General features: G+C 31.9%; 1 protein-coding gene across 1 annotated transcript in view; it reads left to right on the top strand.

Moving 5' to 3' along the window:
• Positions 1-378: 378 nt before the first annotated feature.
• Positions 379-11204, top strand: part of LOC110440447 (serine/threonine-protein phosphatase 6 regulatory ankyrin repeat subunit B-like) — a 35513-nt gene continuing 24687 nt past the window's right edge. Inside the window, exon 1 of the mRNA XM_021483541.1 lies at positions 379-512. The gene's annotated coding sequence lies outside the window, so the exon portion shown is untranslated. The remainder of the gene's footprint in view (positions 513-11204) is intronic.

The following is an 11204-nucleotide window of genomic DNA, read 5'->3' as shown; positions in this document are numbered from 1 at the left end:
ATTACTAAAAAATCACATTAATAAATGAGGTTCATTAGAGCGGGACGTCCGTAGCAGGTTTCCACCGTGTTTTGTTCAGGGTTTAGCGGTCATGTGAACACATGTACAGGTTCCTATATAAATAGTAGGCCCAGTATGTAGGTACATTTTACCCACAACTTAGTCATCTTGTTTAAGTTATATCGCAAGATATGCATTACATGTCTATATTGTACTATAAGAATGATTCGATGTCACTTACTAGATTATTTGTATGTAGCGGTCAAAGTTGGAAGACTAGTAAATATTACAATGAGGTGCCTTTACCAGGTCCACGTGGCCGGGTTGATTTGTTCACGTTCCCGATCGATAGTCACATGACTTGCGAGCTACCCGGCACACCGTTCTGTTACTATATATATATACCCGTGGGTACTCCGCTGACAGAGAGTGTACATGGACGACAGGTAGTTAACCTCAGGGACAGTATATATCGGACACGGTGGTTTATCAGTCCGGACACGTGTGGACAGGTGAGTAGAGAGGGAGATAAGGGCTTACCTGTCCGAAGGACAAGCTAGACCCTCTCGCTATATCACCTTACCAACTATCATCAAGTTTCAATATTACAAACACTTTCTAATTTTTAAAACACTAAGATATATACCAACAGAACGCTTGTGTACTTCTCTATCTCTTGCTTTGAATCTTAATCAACGTTTTGCGTTTTGTTGGTGCATATTATTCTTAGTGTTCATGTAAATAACGGCGGAAATACTTAGATGTCGAAGTCAGAGATCTAGACCTACTGTATTTTATCCGTCTCTGTCGATAACCAGGCGCCTTTAAACAAATTTCAACAATGAAACACAATGGGTAAATTTGTACAGTCTAGCATTTAACGAAGGGACTCATCATGAATGGTCCCGCTCTATATAAAGCTGTACGTTAAACCCTTATCTGATTACGGTACCTAAAGGTATAAGACCGACACAATGTACTAGTCTTGGTGGTGGCCAGCGGCCTACATATCTATTGAAGCATTGAAGAATGTACTGTGTTCATTCGGACGGAGAATGTGCCATATATAGCGTTTACAACTCCATAGAGGTATGGAGGTCGATTCAGTATTTTACTCATAAGTATTAGTTTATATCTATGATGTCTGGATGTAGCATTTCAAAACATGTTTCTAAATATAATTTGTAATGAGGTGTTTTACCTGTTAATACATTTTTCAGTTTCATAAATTCGATTTGAAATGACTCGAATTAAATTCTTCATTATCACTCGTCAACACCATATTTACCAAATATATATATGAAAAGTAGTGATTCTAGTTTTTTCGAATCAATTACCTTGTCAAACTCTTTTGAATATATTAAAACAGTAGCACGCTTCCTTGTAATATCCTTGATTATTATCATGATTGTCCATGTCACTGTGATGTTGAACATAAGTCTCAGTTGTTAATGTATTGTATTAGTTGGTTTTCAGAATAGACATGAGAATGCTGTATTCCTTGTCGAAATCATGTCGAAATCTTTATATTAAAGCCGATTATTTTTCACTAAAGGGTAGTCGACGGTTTAGAAACAGATAAAAGGTACAAATGGTTGGGTTTAACGGGAATAAATCTATAAACACGTATTATCGACCAAACTCTCGAAGTGCAACAAAAGAAGGTAGGAAGCTGTATTTCTGTTTTATGGAACACTTCACCGCACACAAATTGTAACCCGTACTTCAGTTTACCGAGTTATACTAATTATAATCCCATAACTGTAAACAGTTAACCGAGCTATATAGTTATATACACATACGTTTACCGAGTAATATACTAGTTATAATGCAATAGCTGTAAACAGTTAACCGAGCTATGTAGTTATAATCCCATAGCTGTAAACAGTTAACAGAGTTATGTAGTTATAAACAAATAACTGTATACAGTTAACCGAGCTATATAGTTATACACACATAACTGTATACAGTTAACCGAGTTATGTAGTTATAATCCCATAGCTGTAAACAGTTAACCGAGTTATGAAGTTATACACACATAACTGTAAACAGTTAACCGAGTTATGTAGTTATAAACACATAACTATAAACAGTTAACCGAGTTATATAGATATATATGCATACGTTTACCGAGTAGTATACTAGTTATAATCCCAAAGCTGTAAACAGTTAACCGAGTTATATAGTTATACACACATAACTGTATACAGTTAACCGAGTTATATAGTTATAAACACATAACTATAAACAGTTAACCGAGTTATACATGGTTATAAACACATAAACTCATTACTGTATACCGTTAACCGAGCTATGTAATTATAAACACATAACGGTATACAGTTAACCGAGCTATATAGTTATATACACATACGTTTACCGAGTATTATATTAGTTATAATCCAATAGCTGTATACAGTTAACCGAGTTATACGGTTATAATCCAATAACTGTAAACAGTTAACCGAGTTATGTAGTTATACACCCATAACTGTATACAGTTAACCGAGTTATGTAGTTAAACTCATTACTGTATACAGTTAACCGATCTATGTAATTATAAACACATAACGGTATACAGTTAACCGAGCTATATAGTTATACACACGTAACTGTATACAGTTAACCGAGTTATGTAGTTATAAGCTCATTACTGTATACAGTTAACCGAGCTATGTAATTATATACACATAACGGTATACAGTTAACCGAGCTATATAGTTATACACGCATAACTGTATACAGTTAACCGAGTTATGTAGTTATAAGCTCATTACTGTATACAGTTAACCGAGCTATATAGTTATACACGCATAACTGTATACAGTTAACCGAGTTATGTAGTTATAAATACATAACTATACACAGTTAACCGAGCTATATAGATATATATGCATTCGTTTACCGAGTAATATACTAGTTTTAATCCCATAGCAGTAAACAGTTAACCGAGCTATATAGTTATTCACACATAACTGTATACAGTTAACCGAGTTATGTAGTTAAACTCATTACTGTATACAGTTAACCGATCTATGTAATTATAAACACATAACGGTATACAGTTAACCGAGCTATATAGTTATATACACATACGTTTACCGAGTATTATATTAGTTATAATCCAATAGCTGTATACAGTTAACCGAGTTATACGGTTATAATCCAATAACTGTAAACAGTTAACCGAGTTATGTAGTTTTTATCACATAACTGTAAACAGTTAACCGAGCTATATAGTTATATACACATACGTTTACCGAGTAATATACTAGTTATAATCCCATAGCTGTAAACAGTCAACCGAGCTATATAGTTATACACACATAACTGTACACAGTTAACCGAGTTATGTAGTTATAAACTCATTACTGTATACAGTTAACCGAGCTATGTAATTATATACACATAACGGTATACAGTTAACCGAGCTATATAGTTATACACGCATAACTGTATACAGTTAACCGAGTTATGTAGTTAAACTCATTACTGTATACAGTTAACCGATCTATGTAATTATAAACACATAACGGTATACAGTTAACCGAGCTATATAGTTATACACACGTAACTGTATACAGTTAACCGAGTTATGTAGTTAAACTCATTACTGTATACAGTTAACCGAGCTATGTAATTATAACCCCATAACGGTATACAGTTAACCGAGCTATATAGTTATACACGCATAACTGTATACAGTTAACCGAGTTATGTAGTTATAAACTCATTACTGTATACAGTTAACCGAGCTATGTAATTATAAACACATAACGGTATACAGTTAACCGAGCTATATAGTTATATACACATACGTTTACCGAGTAATATACTAGTTATGATCCAATAGCTGTAAACAGTTAACCAAGTTATACAGTTATAATTCAATAACTGTAAACAGCTAACCGAGATATATAGATATATATGCATACGTTTACCGAGTAATATACTAGTTTTAATCCAATAGCTGTAAACAGTTAACCGAGTTATGTAGTTATTAGCACATCACTGTAAACAGTTAACCGAGCTATATAGTTATAGACACATAACTGCATACAGTTAACCGATTTATATAGTTATAGAGACATAACTGTATAGAGTTAACCGATTTATGTTAGTTATAATCACATAACTGTAAACAGTTAACCGAGTTATGTAGTTTTTATCACATAACTGTAAACAGTTAACCGAGCTATATAGTTATAAACACATAACTGTATAAGTTAACCGAGTTATGTAGTTATAATCACATAACTATAAACAATTAACCGAGTTATACATAGTTATAAACACATAACTGTAAACGGTTAACCGAGTTATACATAGTTATAAACACATAACTGTAAACGGTTAACCGAGTTATATAGTTATACACACATAACTGTATACAATTGACCGAGTTATACATAGTTATAAACACATCACTGTAAACAGTTAACCGAGTTATACATGGTTATAAACACATAACTGTAAACGGTTAACCGAGTTATATAGTTATAAATACATAACTGTATACCACAAATATCTGTTTTAACCATTTGTTTATTGACCTATTTATCAAAAATAGGAGTACAGTTACATCTTTATCAAATGGAGATTTCTGTCATAGTTTTTTCTCACTAAAGACATAAAATAAAATCTTTGTTTTACAAAAGTGTTGATGATTGGATATCTAAAGATTTACGTTGATTGGGAAAAAGAACTTATTGTACAATGTAGAGAACAAAACAACGTCCAAACCATTCTTTAATGATCGCCTTTTCTTCCCACAGAAGTCCGACATTTAGTTTTAGTTTTTATTTCCCCAACCAAATAACTATGTAAAACTCGGATTTAAGAGAAATGTACTGTGTTCATTCGGACGGAGAATGTGCCATATATAGCGTTTACAACTCCATAGAGGTATGGAGGTCGATTCAGTATTTTACTCATAAGTATTAGTTTATATCTATGATGTCTGGATGTAGCATTTCAAAACATGTTTCTAAATATAATTTGTAATGAGGTGTTTTACCTGTTAATACATTTTTCAGTTTCATAAATTCGATTTGAAATGACTCGAATTAAATTCTTCATTATCACTCGTCAACACCATATTTACCAAATATATATATGAAAAGTAGTGATTCTAGTTTTTTCGAATCAATTACCTTGTCAAACTCTTTTGAATATATTAAAACAGTAGCACGCTTCCTTGTAATATCCTTGATTATTATCATGATTGTCCATGTCACTGTGATGTTGAACATAAGTCTCAGTTGTTAATGTATTGTATTAGTTGGTTTTCAGAATAGACATGAGAATGCTGTATTCCTTGTCGAAATCATGTCGAAATCTTTATATTAAAGCCGATTATTTTTCACTAAAGGGTAGTCGACGGTTTAGAAACAGATAAAAGGTACAAATGGTTGGGTTTAACGGGAATAAATCTATAAACACGTATTATCGACCAAACTCTCGAAGTGCAACAAAAGAAGGTAGGAAGCTGTATTTCTGTTTTATGGAACACTTCACCGCACACAAATTGTAACCCGTACTTCAGTTTACCGAGTTATACTAATTATAATCCCATAACTGTAAACAGTTAACCGAGCTATATAGTTATATACACATACGTTTACCGAGTAATATACTAGTTATAATGCAATAGCTGTAAACAGTTAACCGAGCTATGTAGTTATAATCCCATAGCTGTAAACAGTTAACAGAGTTATGTAGTTATAAACAAATAACTGTATACAGTTAACCGAGCTATATAGTTATACACACATAACTGTATACAGTTAACCGAGTTATGTAGTTATAATCCCATAGCTGTAAACAGTTAACCGAGCTATATAGTTATATACACATACGTTAACCGAGTTATACATGGTTATAAACACATAACTGTAAACGGTTAACCGAGTTATACATAGTTATTAACACATCACTGTTAACAGTTAACCGAGTTATACATGGTTATAAACACATAACTGTAAACGGTTAACCGAGTTATATAGTTATACACACATAACTGTATACAATTAACCGAGTTATACATAGTTATAAACACATCACTGTAAACAGTTAACCGAGTTATACATGGTTATAAACACATAACTGTAAACGGTTAACCGAGTTATATAGTTATAAATACATAACTGTATACCACAAATATCTGTTTTAACCATTTGTTTATTGACCTATTTATCAAAAATAGGAGTACAGTTACATCTTTATCAAATGGAGATTTCTGTCATAGTTTTTTCTCACTAAAGACATAAAATAAAATCTTTGTTTTACAAAAGTGTTGATGATTGGATATCTAAAGATTTACGTTGATTGGGAAAAAGAACTTATTGTACAATGTAGAGAACAAAACAACGTCCAAACCATTCTTTAATGATCGCCTTTTCTTCCCACAGAAGTCCGACATTTAGTTTTAGTTTTTATTTCCCCAACCAAATAACTATGTAAAACTCGGATTTAAGAGAAATGTACTGTGTTCATTCGGACGGAGAATGTGCCATATATAGCGTTTACAACTCCATAGAGGTATGGAGGTCGATTCAGTATTTTACTCATAAGTATTAGTTTATATCTATGATGTCTGGATGTAGCATTTCAAAACATGTTTCTAAATATAATTTGTAATGAGGTGTTTTACCTGTTAATACATTTTTCAGTTTCATAAATTCGATTTGAAATGACTCGAATTAAATTCTTCATTATCACTCGTCAACACCATATTTACCAAATATATATATGAAAAGTAGTGATTCTAGTTTTTTCGAATCAATTACCTTGTCAAACTCTTTTGAATATATTAAAACAGTAGCACGCTTCCTTGTAATATCCTTGATTATTATCATGATTGTCCATGTCACTGTGATGTTGAACATAAGTCTCAGTTGTTAATGTATTGTATTAGTTGGTTTTCAGAATAGACATGAGAATGCTGTATTCCTTGTCGAAATCATGTCGAAATCTTTATATTAAAGCCGATTATTTTTCACTAAAGGGTAGTCGACGGTTTAGAAACAGATAAAAGGTACAAATGGTTGGGTTTAACGGGAATAAATCTATAAACACGTATTATCGACCAAACTCTCGAAGTGCAACAAAAGAAGGTAGGAAGCTGTATTTCTGTTTTATGGAACACTTCACCGCACACAAATTGTAACCCGTACTTCAGTTTACCGAGTTATACTAATTATAATCCCATAACTGTAAACAGTTAACCGAGCTATATAGTTATATACACATACGTTTACCGAGTAATATACTAGTTATAATGCAATAGCTGTAAACAGTTAACCGAGCTATGTAGTTATAATCCCATAGCTGTAAACAGTTAACAGAGTTATGTAGTTATAAACAAATAACTGTATACAGTTAACCGAGCTATATAGTTATACACACATAACTGTATACAGTTAACCGAGTTATGTAGTTATAATCCCATAGCTGTAAACAGTTAACCGAGCTATATAGTTATATACACATACGTTAACCGAGTTATACATGGTTATAAACACATAACTGTAAACGGTTAACCGAGTTATACATAGTTATTAACACATCACTGTTAACAGTTAACCGAGTTATACATGGTTATAAACACATAACTGTAAACGGTTAACCGAGTTATATAGTTATACACACATAACTGTATACAATTAACCGAGTTATACATAGTTATAAACACATCACTGTAAACAGTTAACCGAGTTATACATGGTTATAAACACATAACTGTAAACGGTTAACCGAGTTATATAGTTATAAATACATAACTGTATACCACAAATATCTGTTTTAACCATTTGTTTATTGACCTATTTATCAAAAATAGGAGTACAGTTACATCTTTATCAAATGGAGATTTCTGTCATAGTTTTTTCTCACTAAAGACATAAAATAAAATCTTTGTTTTACAAAAGTGTTGATGATTGGATATCTAAAGATTTACGTTGATTGGGAAAAAGAACTTATTGTACAATGTAGAGAACAAAACAACGTCCAAACCATTCTTTAATGATCGCCTTTTCTTCCCACAGAAGTCCGACATTTAGTTTTAGTTTTTATTTCCCCAACCAAATAACTATGTAAAACTCGGATTTAAGAGAAATGTACTGTGTTCATTCGGACGGAGAATGTGCCATATATAGCGTTTACAACTCCATAGAGGTATGGAGGTCGATTCAGTATTTTACTCATAAGTATTAGTTTATATCTATGATGTCTGGATGTAGCATTTCAAAACATGTTTCTAAATATAATTTGTAATGAGGTGTTTTACCTGTTAATACATTTTTCAGTTTCATAAATTCGATTTGAAATGACTCGAATTAAATTCTTCATTATCACTCGTCAACACCATATTTACCAAATATATATATGAAAAGTAGTGATTCTAGTTTTTTCGAATCAATTACCTTGTCAAACTCTTTTGAATATATTAAAACAGTAGCACGCTTCCTTGTAATATCCTTGATTATTATCATGATTGTCCATGTCACTGTGATGTTGAACATAAGTCTCAGTTGTTAATGTATTGTATTAGTTGGTTTTCAGAATAGACATGAGAATGCTGTATTCCTTGTCGAAATCATGTCGAAATCTTTATATTAAAGCCGATTATTTTTCACTAAAGGGTAGTCGACGGTTTAGAAACAGATAAAAGGTACAAATGGTTGGGTTTAACGGGAATAAATCTATAAACACGTATTATCGACCAAACTCTCGAAGTGCAACAAAAGAAGGTAGGAAGCTGTATTTCTGTTTTATGGAACACTTCACCGCACACAAATTGTAACCCGTACTTCAGTTTACCGAGTTATACTAATTATAATCCCATAACTGTAAACAGTTAACCGAGCTATATAGTTATATACACATACGTTTACCGAGTAATATACTAGTTATAATGCAATAGCTGTAAACAGTTAACCGAGCTATGTAGTTATAATCCCATAGCTGTAAACAGTTAACCGAGCTATATAGTTATATACACATAACTGTATACAGTTAACCGAGTTATGTAGCTATAATCCCATAGCTGTAAACAGTTAACAGAGTTATGTAGTTATAAACAAATAACTGTATACAGTTAACCGAGCTATATAGTTATACACACATAACTGTATACAGTTAACCGAGTTATGTAGCTATAATCCCATAGCTCTAAACAGTTAACCGAGTTATGAAGTTATACACACATAACTGTAAACAGGTAACCGTGTTATGTAGTTATAAACACATAACTATAAACAGTTAACCGAGTTATATAGTTATACACACATACGTTTACCGAGTAGTATACTAGTTATAATCCCATAGCTGTAAACAGTTAACCGAGCTATATAGTTATACACACATAACTGTATACAGTTAACCGAGTTATATAGTTATAAACACATAATTATAAACAGTTAACCGAGTTATACATGGTTATAAACACATAACTGTATACCGTTAACCGAACTATATAGCTATATACACATACGTTTACCGAGTAATATACTAGTAATAATCCAATAGCTGTAAACAGTTAACCGAGTTATCCAGTTATAATCCAATAACTGTAAACAGTTAACCGAGCTATATAGATATATATGCATACGTTTACCGATTAACATACTAGTTATAATCCCATAGCTTTAAACAGTTAACCGAGCTATATAGTTATACACACATAACTGTATAGAGTTAACCGAGTTATGTAGTTATAAACACATAACTATACACAGTTAACCGAGCTATATAGATATATATGCATACGTTTACCGATTAACATACTAGTTATAATCCCATAGCTTTAAACAGTTAACCGAGCTATATAGTTATACACACATCACTGTATAGAGTTAACCGAGTTATGTAGTTATAAACACATAACTCTACACAGTTAACCGAGCTATATAGATATATATGCATACCTTTACCGAGTAATATACTAGTTATAATCCCACAGCTGTAAACGGTTAACCGAGCTATATAGTTATACACACATAACTGTATAGAGTTAACCGAGTTATGTAGTTATAAACACATAACTGTATACAGTTAACAGAGCTATATAGATATATATGCATACGTTTACCGATTAACATACTAGTTATAATCCCATAGCTTTAAACAGTTAACCGAGCTATATAGTTATACACACATCACTGTATACAGTTAACCGAGTTATATAGTTATAGACACATAATTATAAACAGTTAACCGAGTTATACATGGTTATAAACACATAACTGTATACAGTTAACAGAGCTATATAGATATATATGCATACGTTTACCGAGTAATATTCTAGTTTTAATCCCATAGCTGTAAACAGTTAACCGAGCTATATAGTTATAAACACATAACTGTATACAGTTAACCGAGCTATATAGATATATATGCATACGTTTACCGAGTAACATACTAGTTATAATCCCATAGCTTTAAACAGTTAACCGAGCTATATAGTTATACACACATAACTGTATACAGTTAACCGAGGTATGTAGTTATAAACACATAACTATAAACAGTTAACCGAGTTATGTAGTTATAAACACATAACTCTACACAGTTAACCGAGCTATATAGATATATATGCATACGTTTACCGAGTAATATACTAGTTTTAATCCCATAACTGTATACAGTTAACCGAGCTTTATAGTTATATACACATACGTTTACCGAGTAATATACTAGTTATAATCCAATAGCTGTAAACAGTTGACCGAGTTATACAGTTATAGTCCAATAACTGTATACAGCTAACCGAGTTATGTAGATATAAACACATAACTGTATACAGTTAACCGAGTTATGTAGTTATAAACACATAACTGTATACAGTTAACCGAGCTTTATAGTTATATACACATACGTTTACCGAGTAATATACTAGTTATAATCCAATAGCTGTAAACAGTTAACCGAGTTATACAGTTATAATTCAATAACTGTAAACAGTTAACCGTGCTATATAGATATGAATGCATACGTTACCGAGTAATATACTAGTTTAAATCCAATAGCTGTAAACAGTTAACCGATTTATGTAAGTTATAATCACATAACTGTAAACAGTTAACCGAGCTATATAGTTATAGACACATAACTGTATACAGTTAACCGATTTATATAGTTATAGAGGCATAACTGTATACAGTTAACCGAGGTATGTAGTTATAAACACATAACTGTATACAATT

Source organism: Mizuhopecten yessoensis, unplaced genomic scaffold (genome assembly GCF_002113885.1).
Source record: "Mizuhopecten yessoensis strain PY_sf001 unplaced genomic scaffold, ASM211388v2 scaffold11181, whole genome shotgun sequence".
Classification (NCBI taxonomy): domain Eukaryota; kingdom Metazoa; phylum Mollusca; class Bivalvia; order Pectinida; family Pectinidae; genus Mizuhopecten; species Mizuhopecten yessoensis.
The sequence above is the reverse complement of the archived record's forward strand: the minus strand, read 5'-3'. Positions and strand labels throughout refer to the sequence as shown.